Source organism: Mya arenaria, chromosome 8 (assembly GCF_026914265.1).
Source record: "Mya arenaria isolate MELC-2E11 chromosome 8, ASM2691426v1".
NCBI classification, from domain to species: Eukaryota; Metazoa; Mollusca; class Bivalvia; order Myida; family Myidae; genus Mya; species Mya arenaria.
The window spans coordinates 55,530,432-55,552,732 of record NC_069129.1 but is presented as its reverse complement, the minus strand read 5'-3'; the positions used below and the strand labels follow the sequence as shown (position 1 = coordinate 55,552,732).

General features: G+C 34.2%; 1 long non-coding RNA gene across 4 annotated transcripts; it reads left to right on the top strand.

The window, feature by feature from the left end:
• The first annotated feature begins 1,245 nt into the window (after positions 1–1,245).
• On the top strand, positions 1,246–18,637 carry LOC128245159 (uncharacterized). 4 transcript variants are annotated; one of them, XR_008263072.1, is made up of 7 exons: positions 1,246–1,305; positions 8,580–8,736; positions 10,773–10,932; positions 11,420–11,542; positions 12,351–12,434; positions 13,121–14,329; positions 14,933–18,637. It is a non-coding gene; the product is annotated as an uncharacterized LOC128245159 (long non-coding RNA). The 4 variants fall into 4 exon arrangements; XR_008263069.1 differs by having other exon boundaries at positions 13,121–13,253; positions 14,933–18,636; XR_008263071.1 differs by having other exon boundaries at positions 1,257–1,310; positions 13,121–13,253; positions 14,933–18,636.
• The last annotated feature ends 3,664 nt before the right edge of the window (positions 18,638–22,301 follow it).

The window sequence follows — 22,301 nt, the reverse complement described above, 5'->3', positions numbered from 1 at the left end:
ATTTATCATTTAATAGTTTCCAGATATTCACGCAAAAATTTCCTCTTTCCAAGACAAAAAGGTTGTTAAAACGGTAAATCTGTGAGAGTGCAGCTTGACAATCACAACAACTCGGCCATCTCCGAGATAGATAGATGTTAAATACTGGAATAGCGCTGAGATGTACAATATAAGTAATAGGGGGGGGGGGGGGGGCGAACAAAATATCTTGATACTAGCCGAGGAGTTCCGATTGTGCAGCTTTAATGTAAAACGTCTTCAATGACATCACTCATGACGCCACACAAGCACCTGTTGTGGACTATTTTGAACCAACTGTTTTTGCGTTTTCGTGACATTAGACAGCTTTTTTCATGAACACAAACATTTCTCATGTTTTGTATTTTATACAACAGTAGCGATAATACACCTGTTTACGGTCGTTACCATCTGCAAAGGCCCTTAAAATAGTTTGTGACCCTCGTGCTAGGCAGTCGGGCTGTAAACCATTTAGCGGGTGTTAGATGGTAAAGACCTAAAAAAAAGTGAATAAACCCTATATTATTCCCGGCGGGAAGGCATTTTATTTAAATTATGCCAACCCCTACAGAAGCAAATTAACCCTTTTGAGGTCCAAATGAGCAAGAAAAGACAATATTTAAATACATGTAATTGCCTTCCCCAAGGAGGTTAAATGTTAAAAACTGGAATAGCCCTGAGATGTAAGTAAGGGGAGGCAAACAAAATCCCTTGTAAAAATGATGGGTGGGATTATGTCTGCAAGGAGTGATTGTATCCACCTACACAAAAATAAACGGGAGGGACTTTGTCCTTCACTTGTGAGTAAAAAGAGTATGCCATTAATTATAATTATATGACCTTATTCATTGATTGAACTTTAAAATGTGAACCTAAATAAATAAAAGCCCATATTCAAATGATACAGTATATTTATGTTTGCTGAAACACCATTCAACTATGTATGTTGAACTAGTTTGAATATATAAAATCGCAGATGTATGCAAACTTGACTTTCAATAACATTGACTAACAAAGGCAGATTTGTTATATTTAATCACAATAAATATTACATTCTAAATTTCTTTATGTGTCTTACACAGGTCCTTGTGATTTCATCTTCCAAATTGTGAAGTCAGAGGGGTTGGAGGTTACCAGGTTCTGTCAGTTGCCATGGCGGCCGGTACTTCCTGTGCTGACATTCGGAGCTCCTCGGCCATTTTTTTCAAAAACAACTGTTGTTTTTGAAAAAAAATGGCCGAGGAGTTCCGAATGCTGTGCTGATGGTCAGGTCTTCACCGATAACAAGTGTGGTAATTTTTTTGCTTTTTTTATTTTAAGAAACTCGGAGATTATTTCTTATTTCTAATCTAGTAATTCTAGTCAGATATCTAAAAGGTTAATATAAAAGTATGTAAGAAATATTGTGAATTCATATTAAAATATTCGTAGGAAAATAGTTTTCGTGGATTTTGTAACAATTAAAGGTCGGCTTTAATTATCCACAAATTCAAGATCCCAACAAATATTTTACTTTTAATTCTGAAATCGTACTGGCTATCTAAAAGGGTACTGGGTGAGTACCTAAATGGGAACTGAGTACAGTTTAATAAGGGATTCCGAATCAGGGGTAGTTCCGAATCAGTCGTTTAAATTTACATGAAAATATCTGAGAATGACCTGCATATGAAGATTTTTCTTACATATATATTGTGTTTGACGCTTTGTTATTGCTTACAACAATTTTAGAACGTGTACACATCAAAACTACCTTTGTGTACATGTTTACAAATATCGCGCATGGAACAATTTTACCGACGCACCGGTAATGGAAATGCGCTTTGGATGAAATAACATCAAATAAACAGGTAAATAAGTGGTAAATACTTGTTATTTTGGGTTTTAACATAAGATGGATATTTACTTTAACAGATGCTAGCACCCCACAAAAATATATTGAGAATGAATATTGATTTTACATTGAAAATGAAAGTGGGTTATTGCGGGAATTCCGGGTCACATGTTGGGGACTGTCTCAAAGTCTAGTGCATTGTATATTGTACAGTAAATAACGTTCTGGTAAACAATTCTGCATACTTGTGTAAAAATATTTGTTGAAAACTCAACTTTCTACATAAAATCACTTTTTAGTTGCAAGTAAAATTCATAGTGAATGGTTTAAAGCTGCACTCTCACATGTACACCATTTTTACAACTTTTATTGTGTTTATCTCAGAAAGAGCAAATTTTTGCATAAATATCTGCAAACCAATGATATAAGATTGCTGACAAAAAATCAGATTGTAGACTATTATATTTCCGTTCGAAAATTTATGTTTTATGGCTTAAACCCTTACTTAATACGGTTAACGGTTTAAGAAAAATGCATAAAACATCATTTCTGAACTTAAATATAAAAATCTGTGATCTGATTTTTTGTCAGCAGTCTTATATCACTAACTTCCAGGGTTTTTTGGAAAAATTGGCTCGTTCCAAGACAAAAAATAAGATATAAGAAAAGTTGACAAAACGTTCAATCTGTGAGAGTGCAGCTTTAAGAAGTTTGAACCAAAAATACTTGTCTGAAAATTAAATGATAGAAATCATGGCCTGAAGTTTACAGAACATTAATAAGCCATTGGTTCAGTATATAAATTTATGTTATAGTAAACTTGTTATAAAATTTTAAATGTTGCTAGATTTTATACTTAATAGTAGAAGCAACTGATGGCCATGAGGTTGTGGGTTTGCAGGGGCAAACCTCGAAATTGGAAGTTAAGAGGGGGGGGGGGGGAGAACTTGTGGTTGCAAATTTGTAGCTCATTTTAGTTAGAAATCATCAGTGAGTATCTTGTAAGTTATTTAGTGTTTTCTTTTTACTTAATTTCTTAAAAACTTAGATGAGTTCAATCACCACATACAAGTACACAAATTTACATACAATTCATTGACACAGTATGAAGTGTTTAACTAAAAGTGTGTTTTATTTCCAATTTCATGGTGAGAGGAACTGTGTATGCTGAAACATGTGGTGATCCAGTACCAAGTACATGTCAATGGCCAGAGTAAAATGAAGTTACATGGTGATGGTGTGGTGCTTCAAAGTCAATACACCATCCAGCCAATGGCATCATGCTTTGATGAAACTGTTAAGAATTTGGAAGATACTGTTGCTGAAATGACATCTGGGAGTGCAATGAACCTTGTGATCAGAAATATAAACAGTTAGATTTACTTTGTATTGAAATTTTATCAGATAATGGGACAATCATAGTTTTAGCTTTATACTTTTAGCTTTTCTTTTTTGAATTTTAAGAAAACAGTCGAGGAATTGTGATACCCTTGGCATTTCAGATAAGATAACGTTTAAGATATTCAAATGAAACTTGGTACACATGTTTCAATAGCAACTTCATTGGGCAAAACTCCAGCTTAGAAAATGAGTGAGTAGTAATGCCAATTTTCTACTATTTTCAAAACCATCATTATCTTATTCCATCATATCACCATTTCATATATACCATGTTTGTTATCTTTATTCGTTACATATTCTTTTTATTTAATTTCTAGTCAGTGACTGGTACTGCATGTGTTAAAGGTATTAACAAAGCCAGTAGACACTGGTTTATATATTCCATGTATATTTTGTCACAATTTATTTTTGTTACTGGTCTTTGTTAAAGGTATTAACAAAAAATAAATATAGTTACAAAAGATATTTGTTACATTCAGCCCTACTTCAAATACATTAACAAGATTGATGGCAAAATCAATCATTTTGGATTTTCACTTGACCACCTGTCTGAAACCCCACATCCTTACTTTAACCCATCAGCCTTACTTTTTCATTTGACTTGGACAAATGATTATATAAAATAAAGTTAAATATGACCAACCTTCATATTTATAAGAAATAAGTGCCTGTCAATGAGAGACTGCAAGTTCATTATTTCTAACTAGCCTATTTGTTTTAAATAAAATCCACCCAAACACCCAATTTAATTTTTAAAGTCCGCATGAGAATCAAAGAAAAAAATTCTTTGGCCTTTTCCATGTGTGTATCGACATGTGTTTGACAGTTCAAGTTGATTTTGAAACGACCCCCAACTTCAGAGAACAGAAGATTCAGTGATTGGATAAAACAGCCTAACATAATATCACGTGATCCTAAACACCTTCAATTGATTCGGAATTCCTACGACGAGTGGGTATATTTAGACAACAAAATATATGGACTTCAGAAGTCTCATCATTATTTGAAAGTAATAAAAATCTAGTCCATATATATGAGCTCATGAACATGTATTGTTTCATTTAACTGACTATCCTAATATTTATACAGCACTGGATTTGTCCTTACTGATTCGGAATCCCTTAATCGACTGTACCTAAATATGGAACACCCATTATAAAAGTGTTTTTACGATCAAGATCAGTTTATTTATGATTTTAATCAATATAGGCACTTGCCTTAGATTCAAGTTCCAAAGAACATGATTCTCCGGTTAGTATTTCAAATACTGCTATCATTCAAAGTTTTTCATGTTCAAATGGGGGGGGGGGGGGGGAAGACTTCATCTTTGCCACAATAACAGCATACTGTATAAAAATGACAAAAAAAAACAAGCTGGAAATCACATAAATTATAAATTTACTTAAACAAAACACAGAGTAATAATTTTAAAAGAATACATTAAAAAAAAACATGAATTAAAAATGTTCCATATTTATGTACTCCGAGGACAAAAATGGCAGTCCTTGATTCTGTGGTTAATAAGGAACTTTTCATGCAGATTGGTCATATCTTGAAGAATACCATTTATATCAACCAATTGGTCTTGAATCCTAAGTATGCTGATGGAAACTTTTATAGTCAAACAAAAAATATTTCAAAAATAGTGCCGTAAGCGTTCTGATTTAGGTACTCACCCAGTATACATGCATGTAGGCGCATGAATATATATATGCATGGCCGCGATAAGTATACAACTTGTAATGCACCAGTCAATTGTAACCACGCCCCCCCCCCCCCCTGGTCCGGGGGTATACCGGGGATTACCGGGGAAAAGGGCTGTGTTTTTACTTTCCAGGTGTCCCCGCAGGGCCGGGTGAGTGCAGTGGTTTTGTCATAGGGCCAAATTTAGCGGAGATTGGGCCTTATATAGAGTCTCTGGGGTGCGGGGGCAAAATTGACCGGGGTTTAACCATCAGTTTGTTCCCGCAGGACGGGGATTTTACCCGGGGTTGGCTGGACCGAAAGCCAAAGTCCCGGCTATTCCCCGGACCTGGAGGGGCCGTGGTTACAATTGACTGGTGCATAAGTAACTGAATCATTGCTCATTTAAATGTTATGCACCAGTCAATTGTAACCACGGACCGCCAGGTCCGGGGGTATACCGGGGATAGCCAGGTTGATGGGCCCTGTTTTTACCTTACAGGTTGCCCCGCAGTGTCTGGTGAATGCGGTGGATTTGTCTTCGCTTGAAATATAGCGGGATATGGGCCTTACCTAGGGTCCTCAGGGTGCGGGGACATTTGGCGGGGGGTTAAACCGGTTTACCAACATTTTAGCCAGGGTTGGCTGGACCAAAAGTCAAACTCCCCGGCTATTCCCCGGACCGGAGGGGGGGGGGGGGGCTGTGGTTACAATCTACTGGTGCATTAGTATGGTTTATATTATAAGTTATTTGACCTCAGTGATAATAAATTAAAGAAAGTTATTAGTACTTGCATTCAGTTTTTTGTATGTCATTGCTGGAAAATTTAAACTAGGAGTTTGATAAGCCCTAGATGAAAACAAGCTTTAGTATTATGAAGCTCCTGTTAGTACTTGCATTCAGTTTTTGGTATGTCATTGCTGTAACTGGGAGTAATTTATTGGTTATAGATTAAAACAAGCTAAGTTTCAACCTTCTGTGCAGTACAAATGTAAAATGTGCTGATTATTTACTTCATGTTTGAGCAATGCCACTTAATATTTGGTCGTTAATTAATAGTTTATTGATAATTAATTATACACCCTTACCCGGTACTATGTTTTCACAATTTGCAAAAACTCATTTAATAGCTGCACTATTTTATATCTTTATTGTGGGTGCATCTTTATTTAGTAGTTTTATAGTTTATTCATGTCTCATATGTACACAACATGATGGCTCGCAAGCATTATATACAAATATCTAAGAGTTCAGTGAACAAGCATTCATAAAATTGAATTACAGGAGACTTAAAAAACAACAACAACATATGTCTCGAAATTGTTGATAAAGGATAAAAACAATTAAGATTACTAAAAAAAAAACACAAAAAAACTTAATCTTATTTACATGACTCATTTAAGCTAAGAAAATATTATACATCTAAAAGGATTATCTCTTAACTACTTGTCCATGCATTGAAACGGATTTCAAGTATATTACAAGAAAGACCATAGATGCAAAGCATCAAAGGGCGCCGTTTAATAGTTTATGCATTTGTTATATGTTGAAAAAACAAGGAATAGTCAAGGCCAACAAGCATATTATGGTGCATCGAACCGCATCCATGAAATTCTCAAAATATTTGTAGTATTCTGCTTAACAACAGCATTGAAATTGAAGATATTCAAGTTGAAGATTTCACTAGGGGTGTGGGACATTAATGAACATGTCAGAATTAGGGTGCTTTTGCACTGTACGTTTTGTCATAGCCACCAGTATCCATATACCAAGTTTTATTTTAATATCATGAGTAGTTTTAAAGAAATGCTCTGGTCAAGAAAAAGCGGCAAAGGGCAATAATTCTGTAATTAGCTGAAATACAGCTATAGTAATTGTGCACTGCACTTCTTCTTGTTGTGCTTTTTAATTACCATTGAATGATGTTTAATGAAATTCATAAACATTAGTTATCTAGTTATGCTCCGGACAGAAAAAGGAACAAAGGGTATAACTCTGCAAATTGCTGAAATAGAGTTATTGTTCTTGTACACTGCAGTTCTAAATCATTTGGGGGGGGGGGGGGGGCACATCACCATGCTGGAATGAAAACTTGAAGGGAAGAATAAGTTTCCTCATTGAATGGGGGATTCATCATGCAGAAGTGATATGAAATGACAATTTAACAATTTTTGCAGTAATAAACAATATCATTTCGTCTGAAAGTTGCAATCATAAATAGTAGCAATATATATAACAGAAAATCTATATGAAAACAAAAATCCTTAAAGGCCATAATTATTTAAACTGAATTAATGAAAGTGTAAGATTTATGAAGTTCCCGCGAAAACATCTTATCCCATGACTTACTCGACCAATCGTTTTGTGCGCACTTTGTAGTGTTCTAAAAATAAAACAACTCGGGGTCAATCGTAATAAAATTTTACTAACGTCACCTTCAACACATTAACAAATAAAGTTAGGTGAACATTTAATTCCGATATCGATTAAATTAAAGAAAAAAGCTGACCTCATTATTTATCAATGCAGTAAACATAACAACAAAAATGATAAATAATTATTTCCAATCACATAATTACAGGTCCACACGTTTTACATTTCAGGCACATGATTACAGGTAACCAATCGGAAAACTTAAACGAACCAGGAACAGTTATTAAACTTATTTGTCGTTCTTCCGAAATAATGTTTTGAAGATAAATTGAAGTCAATCTATTCAACCACTAATAGCATCTTTAACATCCATGCAATCTCCATCCATTTGCATTTTTTAATCATATAAAATAACAATAAAACCCAACTGTCAATCAAATTAAAAACCGCTCATACCACTAACTAAAATAAATTCCCATTCCATAGTAGGCGCGCACTTCAGTGTGGCGCCAAAAATAGGTTTTGGTGGTTAATTTAACAATATCTGTATTGGAGAGTAGAAAAATACACTTAATATGTACATCTACATCATCCATGTTAACAAACAACATTGATATCCTAAGCTTTATCATAAACATAAACATTTCTAAGTGGTAACGGTTAGCAGAGAATTTAGTTAACACATGATATTCTGACTCAACATCTTTACTGTTTTAATACATATAGGACAGATTCTATCATTCACTGCCAGATTTTCATATCTGCCAGTCTCCAGACGAAGAGGTGCTACTCTGCACCTAAACTTAGCAACTTCTGTTCAATATTTTATAGGCATTGGAATTGATACATAGGACTCAGTTTCAAATTAATGACCCTTAATTCACTGATCAAGCGATAATTGACATGGGCATCTGCGCTTATTGACACATTGTCCAATTGAAGTGTTTTAAACTGCATGACTTAGATGATACCTAGCAAGCTATTGGCGCGTGACAAATTTGAACATGATGTAGGGTCACAGTTTCGATTTTTTTATTATTTAATTTTTCAAAGAAATGAACATCCATGAATTTAAGAATCCACAAAATCATCCTTTTTTGAAAATCCATGAAATTTCAAGACCACGAATATAAATGATTTCACAATATACAATTTTCATACCAAATATTTTTGCCCTCTCTGTATCAATATCCTCGTTCAAAATACTCCTTAAAAAACCTTCAATACCTTGTTCAATCTATCAAATAGAATACTACTATCTGTTTGTTTCAGTGAACTGTAGTGTGGGGATGTACATTGTACTCCAAATCCTTCTAGTGTGAGCTATGTCCAGTGGGTCATGCTGATAGTTAAAGTCAGACCTTATGTACACCGTGTGAACCTGGCCTTACCACCAGAGGAGGGGCTACCAGCCAAAAAGACTGCGAATGTATGTTACATTTGTAGTTTTACTAGATTCTAATGGTTATCATTGTAATTATCCCTCCAATTAATGGGGAGACAAACACATGTATTTTTTTACCTGTCTTTTAAGTTAATCTGTACATCACAATTTATTTCCGCTCAATAACTAAAGTACTCTTCAAACAAGATACATCATACTTGGACACATGAACTTCCTACTTGGTATGCAGGTTGATAATGACCATTAAATTACCACTATTGATTTTGAGGTCAAGGTCAAGTTGACCTTGAGATGAAAAAAAGGTGTCTGCTCAGTAACTGAATATACTTTGGCTCCAGTAACTTTATACTTGGTTATGAGTTGGTCTTGACAAGTAAATGACCCCTATTGATTTGAGATCAGCAGGTCAAAGGTCAAGGTCACAGTGACCTTCAGGTAAAAAACAATTGGTTGGCATGAACCTGAAAAATGGTTTCTGCTTAATAACTAATGAATGCATGCTCTCGAGAACTTCATACTTTGTATGCCAGTTGTTCATGATAAGTAGATGACCCCTAATGAATTTGAGATCAGTTGGCCAAAGCACAAGGTCGTGTTCCCTATTGAATATGGGTGAACAGGCCAAACTTCAAGGTCACTGTTGGTTGTCCCCAGTCCAGACGTACAAACCTTATGTCCATCATTGATAATTCCTCTGCTATGACCTGACTATGGGCAAGATGAGGACTTTTTCTAAAAAATAATTGTCCAGTTTTAATGGCATTTAATAAATGGATTTTTTTATTGATAAGAATGACAATAATTCAAGTGTTTGTAGAGAATTAGTTATTTCATCAGAAAGGATTTAAAACTTTTTTTTAACTAAATGTGTAAGAATTATGTGCATTTCAGTGCCATGCAGCTGTAGCCATTATGGGCATGAAGGTGTATGTGAATTAAGACTTGTCTTAAGCTTGGACCTGTATCTCTTTTTCATGAGCAGCAACGATATATACAATTTGAAATTGTTTCAGTGCCCGCAGAGGTTAAAGCTGCACTCTTACAGATTGAACGTTTTGACAACTTTTTTATAATTTTGTCTTGGAACGAGCTAATTTTTGCAAAATCCATGGAAACAAGTTATATAAAACTGCTGTCAAAAAATAAGATCGCAGAGTTTTATATTTAAGTTCAAAAATTGATGTTTTATGCAATTTTCTTAAACAGTAAGTAACGGTTTAAGCCATAAATCATTAATTTTGGAACAGGAATATGAAAAACTACGATCTGATCTTTTGTCAGCAATCTTTTGTCATTGGTTTGCAGATATTTACGCCAAAATTTTCTCTTTCCAAGACAAAAAATAAAAAGTTGTAAAAATGGTATATCTGTGAGAGTGCAGCTTTAATGGTAGCTGTATGGATTGTGAACTGGGCTTTTTGCAAAATCAAACCATCATGGGGCCATGGCCTGTATCTCTTGTCTGTATGGCAACACAACTATCTTGTCAGTCATTATTTGAAATGTGTGTGTTTTAGTATCATGCCCTCCAGGCCACTACGAACTGGATGGTAGCTGTGTAGAGTGTAAATTGGACTTTTACCAAGACCAACCTGGGGCCCGGGCTTGTATTCCTTGTACCCTTGGCAACATATTTATTTCCCCAGCTGCTACCTCCATCAGTCAGGGCCAAACTTGTATCACAAATATTATTATCCATCTCTTTTTTTTTAACGCAAAACTTGTTCCACAAATATTATTATCCATCGCTTGTTTTTTCAACGCAAAACTTGTTCCACAAATATGATTATACATCTCTTTTTTTCAATGCCAAATTTGTATCACAAATATTATTGAGGCTGTTGCCAAGTGTATATGTATCCATATAAAATGTAGTGCATTGAAATCATCTATATTTTTAAATGGTAGATGTAACAAGTCTTCAGTAAAACATAAACACAGTTGGACAATTGAAGTAAAGATTTCAGCATGTATTGTGCAGAAATAAGTACAATGTATGTGATAATTTCCTTTACATTTTATATATATCAATTTCATTGTTTTATATGTGTATGTTTTAGTTGCTTGAAGTATACATGGGTTTGAGCTCTCCCTGGATGGAAACTCTGTGCCATCTTCCCTGGGAGCATACAAGTTAGAGAGAGTTTATCTGTCAACCATGTCCCTGTGGTTATACCACACTCACTACAGGGGCCTCTAGCAGGAACAAGCGTATACTGGGTATGGGCTGATGGTGATTTTCTTTCATTTTAGTTGCAATTATTTCTAGTAACATGACAAGCTGGATAGTAAGTACCAGTGGTCGAAATTAGCACAAGCCCGCAAGCCCTTCACTGGTAAAATGTCTTCCGGGCTTGCTCAAATTCTGAATTTTATATAGAAGGGCTTGTTCAAAAATATGATTCCATGCAATAGTATAAGAATTCGGGCTTGTTCATCCGAAAGTCTAATTTCGATGACTGAAGTACAGTGCAAGACATCTTTTCTATTGATCCTGACTATAACATCTATAGAAACAATATAAAACTATCAACTACATATACTTGCAAAAATATGTGGTCACACTTGATCAAATTTATCAAAGACATATAGTTAAGTTAATATATATGTACAATAAAAAATATCTTTGAGCAAGAACCTTCCTCAGAGGGTCATCTGAATTCATGATTTGAGAATCTATGATATTTTGTTGTACATTTATCAACAGACCCAGAAGCAGCACAATGTGAGAGATGAGGTTTATCCTCACAGCGTTTAGAGGCAGAAAATGGGTTCCAGTGGCAGTGTGAGGAAGGATTTACACTCAATTGGAACTCCTGCTCACCTTTCGGTAAGCTAACACTGTGTATGTAGTACAGTGTGAGGAATATTTGGATAGCTCTGGCTGTGATTGTAGTTGAGTGTGAGGAATATATATCACTCAATGGAAAACCTGTTCACCTGTTGGTAAGCCCTCGCTGTGTATGTAGTAAAGTGTGACTCATTGCAATCTCAATAACTTAGCATATATGCAGTTTACAGTGATGAAATTTCACACAAAAGTTCTTGGAGGTATGGGTACCTGGTTTCTTTAAGGATTTGATTAATATGAATTTGATTTAAATTTTAAAGTTTTGACGTTGTTTTTTTTTTAAAGATTCATCTGCCCCTGACTAAATGCTTAATTTCTTGGTCTTTGAACTGTTGTCAGCAACTTCAAAACCTGACGTTAGCGAATAGGACAAATTTTTCTTTTATATCAGCCAGTTTGGCTGCAATTTAAGTTGTATTTATCAATAATTCAGGTAAAAAGTGACATTATTTCCATTTATGACCAGGTTAGTTATTTCCTACATTTGTTTTAATTCATGCATAGGTTTATTGAAGAGTGTCATGGGAAGCTGAAACTTTTCTGTACACAATATGCAAGGCGGCTATGGTAAGTTGTGTCAAGATATTCTTGGGACCCCCCCCCCCCCCCCCCCCCCCCCCCCCCCCCTCAGACACAGTGCAATTTGTGTTTAGCTGATCATCAATTTGCGAATTTAGATGTTTTACCCCAGCCAACAGGTCCAATGTTAAGGTTTACTCAATAAAAGGCTGTGTTATAATGCAAACATCTTCATTTTGGACTGTTAACAACATTTTTTTAATTGCAGTTGCTGTTTGGGACATAAAAGTTAAGCCAGCAGCCGTCTACCAGACTGCAAGATTCTTCTCTTCATAAAGGATGTCATTTCCAGGTAGGCGTGCATTAATTGATTGATTTGTGTAAGTGATTAAGTGTAAGGTCATAACTTGATGACTGTTAAGCTGTAAAGGTGTGTGATTGTGCTCTTGCAACTTTACATTTTCCATCTCAGTCGGCCTACAGGATCGTCTTCAGACATGCTCTCATGAAATGGTTAATTAATTGATGTTTGATTGAATTTACGCAGCCATGTTACTGAGTAACACTTTGAATTTGGGCCTTAATTATCAAGCTAGAGTTTGGCATTATTTTTACAAACTTCTGCATGATTTCTTCCCTGAACACAATTTGCCCGTCTCAAGTTTACGCTTTAAATATTCGGTACTCAACAGCTTTCTGATACTTTTTGTTAATGATCTATCTTTATGAGGCCACTATCAAGTAACAAGATGCTCCAGGTGTGCACTGGGTGACAAGGGCTACTAAGTAAAATGTGTTTCTTTTGTCTGTAGAGATATTGCTAGTGATTTGCCCAGTTGCAGTGGTGTTGACACCACAGAACCAGCACAGCTCCATGACAGAGATACATGTTTCGGCATTTTTGTCTGTATTGGAGTCCTCACAATTTTTATGTGGAAATGTCATCTGACAAACGCAAAACTGCCTGTCTAGAGAGGTGTATTTCCAGCATAGTCTACACTCTACAGAGTGCATGGCCATTGACTCTGTCATTTTCAGATACACTGTGTTGGGTGTGGGCAAAAATGCAGAGTGGTACCACAAGTCACCTAAGCCACCATTCCCCTCACAGGCATAAGGCTCATGGGGATGGTTCCAGCAAAGCTCACAATTGTAGCCCTACAAACTTCAGGTAGGCGATTAAACTGAGCTTCAAGATATCTATGCACTTCGCTATAAGTTCACACTTAGTTTGAGTGAAACTCACAATTTCAGCATCAAAATCCAGGTTAAGATCCCAGCCTTGAGCCTTGTCACCTTCAAAAATTTTAAGTTAAGATGTTCTATAAGCTACAAACGTGTTCCCTACTTCCAGCCATGTGGAATCTACATTTCTAGCTGAACTTTGGTCGGAACTAATATCAGACTCCCTTGCAGCACAGTGAACTTTTGCGTATTTATTTCCAGGCTGGTATACTCCACCAGACTTCCGGCATTTAATATTTTCTTTCATCATTTTTAGCTCACCTGAGCATGAAGTGCTCAAGGTGAGCTTTTGTTATCGCACTGTGCCCGTCGTCGTCCGTCATCAACAATTTGATTTTAACACTCTAGAGGTCACAATTTGGGCACAATCTTAATAAAACTTGGTCAGAATGTTACCCTGAATTTAATCTTGGACAAGTTTGATATTGGGTCATCTGGGGTTAAAAACTAGGTCACCAGGTCAAATAATAGGAAAAGCTTGTTAACACTTTAGTGGCACATTTATGACTGTATTTCAGAAAACTTAGTCAGAATGTAAATATTAATAATCTCTAGAACAAGTTCGAATCTGGGTCATGTGCTGTCAAAAACTAGGTCACAAGGTCAAATTGAAGGAAAAGCTTGTTAACACTCCAGAGGTCATATTTATGACTGTATGTTCATGAAACTTAGTCAGAATGTTTATATTGGTTAGCTCTAGACCAAGTTCAAATCTGGATCAGGTGAGCGATACAGGGCCTTCAGGTCCCTCTTGTTAAGAAAAGTACCTCAAGTCCTTCAATGAAATCAAAACTATGACTAGACTAGACAGTAGACTAGATATTAATTAAGGAACCATAATGTGTAGTAAGCCTTTTGGGTGCTTTAAAATCAGATAAGTAAACAGGACTCTCATGGTTTATAAGAGACCTTATGTGGACCTTACATTCTTTACTTGGGTAAGAGCAGATTAAATATGTAAGAAGGAGGATACAGATGAGAGAGTAAACAGTGTTTTTTAAGGTATCTTTGTTTTTATTTTATCATGATTAAGAAGGTATATCTTCAATTTATGCTAAAAATAGTTCAACTTTCATAACTTTTGCATTCTTTTCATGCTTCCAATTTTGAAATGCATTTCTTTTTTAGTGAAAATACCAAGTTTTGCTATCATAAAGCTCTAAAAATCACATTTTAAACAAGTATGACACAAACACTGTTACATGTTCTTTATTTCATGTAAATCAATAAATTATTTCTGGAGAAACATCAAATTTAGTCCGAGGGTCTATTCCACCCATGAGTATCACTGTCGTTAAATTGCTGTTGCGGTACAGTTTTAAATAGCAAAAGGAAAAAAGTGTATTCTTTCTTAGATACACACTTAAAAGTTAAGAAAAGTAATTTTTTTAATATATAAAGAAGTAAAGTTTTGCATAAAGGTGTCAGCCCACAACAAAATGCTTCCGGATTGTAGTACCCCTTTAAGTAGTTCTAAAAAAATGTTTCTCCCCGTTTAGGTAGGATTTGATGATGTGTACATTGTATTCTTGTATGTATTTTCAAGTTTACACATGAATTATATCATATTTGAAGATAATTGTAGTTTTGAATGATATTTTGCAGGACCTCTTTTTTGGGTGGATGGTTTCAGAGATGCGGCCATGACTGTGGCACATGGACATTATAGATAGAGACAGTAAGGAAATGGTGATAGCAGAAAACGAAACTATCTTAATATGGTTTTCTGGTGTTAAATCAACAAAGTGTTCATAATATGTGGAAAAATAATCTCATAGCTGAAATCTATTTTGCAAATTCATAATAAAGTGGTGATTTTACATAGAATAAGAAGGGCAATTTCGTTGTTTGCCATCACCTCTTGTGGCAGCAGTTAGTGCAGTGTTCTAGGGATCATCATCTTTGCTGCCATTGTCTTTGTTTGTTTTTGCAGGTGAAATTCTCGTTCACATTACAACTTGTAAAAGCATGCTTATGTTGTAAATTATTACTAAAGGGCCAAAATTTAAACTCATTATTAGCATGTTTTCGTTTGGTTTCATTTCTATTTTATCGTGAATTTCAAAATGATCCCTCATACTTTAATGTTCTTGCCTTTTATAGGCACACGGGCAACTGTCATAACAAGGCTCCAAATAACATCAACTTGTACCTCTGGGATCTTTGCTTGAGTTTTTGGGCGTTTGCCAACAGCCCTTTGGCAACTGGCTGATCGGAGAGGATTATAGTGTTGGTAGTTGTAATGGTAATAGGTTCTTCTGATGTATGATCACCAACATAAGATACTTTTAAACAGTGTTTTTGTATTAAGCTCACCCACAGTGACTTTTATGATAACATTGATTGTAGTATGATTTGGATAAATTCATTGTGTCAAAGTATTCATTATGCCATTTTTCATGTGTTACAAAGTTCAATCTAATTAATGACTTTAATTGAATTGCCAAGTGCCACAAATTTAATTAGATTTTTTACATGATGTTTATTTATTGTATGTCACTATGTGTTGATTCTGTATACTTGTATAATTTGTATTATGTACTTGACTTTTTTATGACCAATATGCAGATAACTATATGGATGTTTTGTTGACTATTATATAATATAAAATGAAAAATGATGACCTTTTAAAAAATCTCACGAAGATGTTAGCAAACAAATATGTTGAATGATCATGTTGCCATCACTTAATTATGTTGTATGATCATGTTACCATATCCTATATTACATTAATTGACTTGGTACTTGTTAATAAAATTGTGTTCATGTTCTAGAAACTTCATAGTTTTAAAATGTTTAATTCTGAATCTATGTATTCATACATACAATAATGTTGTATGATGTTTTCATCACAAATATGTTGTATGATTATATTTCCATTACAAATATGTGCTATGATCATGTTTCCATCTCAAATGTATGATCATGTTGCCATCACAAATATGTTCTATGATCATGTTTCCATCTCAAATGTATGATCATGTTGCCATCACAAATACGTTCTATGATCATGTTTCCATCTCAAATGTATGATCATGTTGCCATCACAAATATGTTCTATGATCATGTTTCCAGCAAAAATATGTTCTATGATCATGTTTCCAGCAAAAGTATGTGCTATGATCATGTTTCCATCACAAATATGTTCTATGATCATGTTTCCAGCAAAAATATGTGCTATGATCATGTTTCCATCAAAAGTATGTGCTATGATCATGTTTCCATCACAAATATGTTCTATGATCATGTTTCCAGCAAAAATATGTGCTATGATCATGTTTCCATCACAAATATGTTGTATGATTATGTTGGCATAACCTATATTATATTCTATGACATTATATATTTCATATATTGTGTTAATGATCTAGAAATGTCTTAGTTCTTGATTATTTACTTTGATAGGTCTTATGATTTCAGGGAAATCATTTACATGTGTTTAATAATGTTGTCTCTAATCTGTAGTCACAGTAAGGGGAGTAACTCTTTTAGTCTTATTGTCCACTTGAGTAATCAAGTGGACTGAATTGTCGTTCTTGTTGGTGACTCTTGTGTAAATCTAGTCTTATTGTTTGTGATATATATGGTGCATAATATGAGTAATATGTTTATTATTTGGGTGAAGAGTACTATACAGGGATATGGCATATTATTGTAAAAGAGTTACATAATAAAATGTTCTAAGTGACGAAGGTTTTGTGATTTCTATCACTTAAATTATTGCATAATTCCCAGTAATTGTTTCAACACATTGAATGTTTGTTGTAGGCTTATTGTGTTTGCATGATGCACAAAGTAGATGGTCAATTTGCATTTACACATATTTAATGCTGCAATTAGCTCTTTTTTTCAGTTACTCGTGTTCACATATTGTTTGTTTTCCAATGCAATAAATATATTCATTTGATATTAAGTTTATCTTGTGCAATGTCAATCGTTTTATGACATAACTGTGTTTATCTGTTTCCAAAATAATTGTCATGTTACAGAAAAGTAATTTTGTAATTTCAAACTTGATTTCATGATAATAGTATTGTATATAAAAGTAATATTGATATTTTGAATTTTAATTCAAAGCAACCCATTAATGGTTATTTTTAAATAGAGTTTGATTTTTTATAAATGATCATGTACAGCTAGCGATGTGACGATGATCAATTATTATCGACAATTGATCAGAAAGATCTACATCAGCGACACTTGATAGTGAAATTTAAACAATCAAATATAGAATCAAGGGACATAACTGCTATCGACTACCAGTCAAAACTGTGTCATGAAAATATGTTTTGTTTCTGGTTAATGCTAGTAAATGTTGAAATGTAACTTTAGGTGTTTCTATGTTAAGTTATCTAGTCATATTCTTATCAAGTCAGTAAGTTACTACATTACCTTAGTACAAATGTTCTTTGTAATATAACTGTTAAAGGATTGGTTCTCATCTGCTCATGTTTGTGGTTTAAAAGTGATTTTTAGCTCTACTGGCCAAAGGCCACAAGTGCTTATGCGATGGTAATGTATACGTAGTATGTGCCTCCGTGCATTTGTAAACAATCCTCGTTAACACGATACAGCCTTCAGTTTTGATTGTATCTTGATGAAACTTGTACAGTATCTACATATCCAGTAGAGCTCGGTTCCTTTCGAAAACCAGATCTGCCCATGTATGCCTAGATTATGGGCCTTGATAGTATAATAAAATCAGTGTGTCAGTAAACAATTGCTCGTTAACACGATACAGTCTTCAGTTTTGATTGTATCTTGATGAAACTTGTACAGTATTTTGATATCCATTAGAGCTCCGTTCAAAAACCAGCTAGATCTGCCCATGCATGCCTGGATTATGGGCCTTGAAAATATTAGATTATGGGCCTTGATAGTATAAAAAAATGCTATTGTGTAATAAATGCTTGCGAACATGATACAGTCTTCAGTTTTGAGTATTCAGATACCCATGACGGGTTGGTTCTTTTCGAAAACAGTGATGTTGACCACACAAACCCAGCCAGTAGAGCATGGCCCTTTTGGGCCTCTTGTTTTAAAACATGTTACCGATTACATTTTACTACATGTATATAAGAATTTAGTTTTCTCAGTCTCCTGAAAAAAAATGTTCTTGTAAAATTTAAAACTTAAAAATATTCAACTGCTTGTTGTACTTGTTTCTGACTGATTATCAAAAAGAAATTGATATCTTTTTTGTGTTTATTTTACTTATGTATACAACACTAAATGTAAGACATTACGTTTGTTAACTTAACCTATTTAAACCATTTCAAAAACAAATAAAGGGTTATAGCAAATGTGTTTTTCAACTCAGTGCTTATGGAGTATAAATTAAAAAAAACGAAACTGAGTCCTTTAAAATTGTGTGAACAGTTTGCGTTTAATTTCAACGGTTAAACAATGTCGCATTGCCTAATTTTATTTTCTTACGTTGGCTTTGTACACATGGAACCATGAGAAACATTATAATGAAGCAAGATGTGGTTTCCCAAAGTTCCTATAAACGAAACAAATGATATGATAAAAAATATAGCCCAGTAAATCGTCATCAGATGTTTGATGATATACATTTTGTTCTTTTTTTTTTCAAATAGCAGAGCATTCTTCATTTGCTCAAAAGCTTCAGAACTGTAATTGAATAATGAATTATTCTTGCTTGAATTTGAAATATTTCTGTAAAATGTGTGTATCAGTATGTTTAGTTTTGTTGAGTATTTAATACAAAATATAACAGTAATTCATTTAAAAGAATGTTTTGGAATAAAGTATGTCTTAAATATGAAAACAGTGAGAGGGTTTCTAAATATGGTCCAGATTACTTATTATATTGTAACTGTTTAAAATGACATGAGCTTAGATTTCTATATGTTTTGTGCTATAATATTTGCTAAAAATAAGAATATATAACCAATAAAATACCATCGATGAAGTCAGATCAGTAATTTCCTGTCTATCTTGAAGTAGCCATATATTTGAGCAGAGCGTCAGTTGAAAGTAATTCTAATCAGTGTCATGTTGAGTTTGATGAGATAATTGTGAGGCGGTACGCAACAATCCAAATTTGTTTTGTTTTGTTTATTTGAGTTTATCAAGGTCTGTCCACGCCTATTGGCCGCTACTTATGGCTTGACCCCGCCGTGACGCCATCACGACTTAAATTGTGTTTAAATGACATAAGTTACATGAGATAGAAGTGACAGCAATTGCAATCAAATCCAGACATTGGAAGACTTGAAGAAACAGAGCGAGATACAAGAGATCCGGGTGCTATACCCTAGCTCTTTGCGAAGAGACCTCTTGGTTCTTTAATGTGCTCGGTGTAAAGCACCAATACACGGGATACAACCTTCCTGTGTTGAACTGGTACTGAGTACACCACTTTTCCAAGCACTACCCTTTTAATGACAAGCGCCAGACAAGGGAGCTACTTGTACCAGCTTTTAACGTCTTTCGGTATGATGCGGCCCGGGATCGAACCCAGGACCTCCCGCTCCGTACCTTGATAAATTCCTTCAATCCAATGCATTTACACCAGAGACCTGCTGAAATTCAGCAAGAATTTTTCAGCATTGCACATCATTGTTTGTGTATATACATGTAACTGTAAATTCTGACAGGCTTTGGGCTCAAACTTGCCACCAAGGGTCTTCGTTGATCTTACATGTATCTTGTTTCTTTCCGCTCTTTTCAGTAATCAAGAACACAGTGTAATGTTGTTGAATCTTAGTATGTAACATTAATGCTACACTCACAAATTGACAGTTTTGACATTGTTTTTGTCTCAGGACCAACCTTCATTCCGATTTTATATGATAACTCAAAATAGAACAGATCTTAATTGTTTGAATAACTGTAGAAATGTTCATTTTTCTTACAGCGTAATTAACGTTTTAGCCATAAAACATCAATTTCCAAATGTAAACTTAGAACTTGATTTGGCCCTTAGAAATATCATGAAAATACTTAAGTCAAATCTCTATCTCAGATTCCAGGGGGAATTTATATTCTTCAGCCCAAAATACACATTTCGTTTTTACAATAACACAAGTAAATTTTTTGTTCTAGATTTTTTTTTCTTTGAAATATATATTTATCAACACATTCTATGGGAAAATACATTTTTAGTAAGCATAAAAATGCTGACAAAAAATTGTAATCATAAAGTGCATTTATGTAGTAAATAAAGGTGAGATTGAGATTTAGAGTTGACTTGTCAGTATTGTTGTGATATTTTAAATGGGCATGATCTTTTCCAAGCCTTTGCGTCTTCTATAAGTTATTTCACTGTTTTCGAGACATTTATGCACAAAAATGGCTCATTGCCAGCCAACATAGTTGTCATAATAGATTCTGTTAAGAGCCAATGCTGTTTTCTTTATTTTATATATATATATATATATATATATATATATATATATATATATATATATCCCTGTTGTTGTTGTTGTTAACAGTTACTTATGGTTTCTTAGATTATGTCAAATTGGGACAATGATGCTTTAACGGCTAATCAAAGACATTATAATTTTTTGAATGCATTGTTCCCACATTTGCAGTCACCTTTGTTCCGTAACAGAATGTTATTTAGTATTGTTGGTTTAACATTTGTGTAGCAACATTTGTTCTAACATTTGTGTAGCAACATTTGTTTGGCAACATCACATTAATTAAAAGTTATGCTTTACTTGTGTTCTGCTTCTATCTAAAATATAAATTGACCACCTTTATGACAGTTCTTGTTTGTGCATTACATCTAAACAATGGCAATATTTATTTATTTTAAATCTTGCTTAATTACAAGCTTTTTACATCCCGAATATTTCACAGAGATATGGTATATGCTAATGTTATTAAAGTGTCTCTCTGGGTGGCAGCGGAGGATTCTCCTTGTGGCGGTTTTTCCACCCAGATATGTATTTCGGGAAATGTTATTATACACATGCTATTGACACTTAGGTTTTATTTTACGATATTTCGTAAAAACACTTTTATGGCATTATTTTCATTCAAAGCTTGTGTTACGTTTTCCCTTCATCCATAAGAGTTTGACCCGGCCTGTCACTTAGTACCTTGACGTTGAACAATACATAAAAGTTAACCATTGGTCTTACTCTAAAGTGTTCGTAAGTACTTCCAAAGATATTCCGATGATTAATATATGTTCCGTAAGGACACATTTTATTACTTCATAAGGTTTCCATAGACAAACGGAGTGAATGGGTTAAATTTCTACACAATTTGTCAGAGGTATTAAACTTTAATAACAAAGTCAATTATGGAAGGGTTGCATCTGCATCTTCTGCCATTTTTATCTGAAAAATAAAATGTTTAATTGTATAAAAGAGTACTAATCATTGATATTAATATTAATTGTTTTCATTACCACTGGGTCCTCACGTTGTAACAAAAGAAATAGTGGGATGAAAGTTTGTGTCACAGAAGCCTCAGATTTTATCCAGTCCACAACAATCAAAAAATATTGTCTCCATCAAAATGGTATGAAATGTTGTATTTTTGACACGAACATTCAATAATCGACATAACGAGTTTCGACTGTAGTTTACTGTGAAAAAATATTTCCTTTTAAGTGTGTAGGCTTCTCAAAAAGACATACAACCTGCACATTTAATAGAACATATATACAGTAATTATTTGCATCTTTTGTATAGGATAGACAACGGGGGACGTATTTCATGATAGATATGTCCTTGAGGAGTCTATAATGCACTTAGACCACATGAAGTTTCTTGGGCAAATATCAGATAAGTTATTATAACTTAAACTCAAAGCAGATTTTTGTTTGTCTTTAGCACAAAATGTTTGTTGGTTTAAGGAATTCATGTATATAATACATGCAAGTTTTTTTTTACCTATGTTGCATTACTTGCATTAGGCCAGAACAGATTTGTTATGAAACGGGTGGTCGAAAAAGTTGCAATTTGTTAGTTATTCCCTTTTGTTGTTGTTG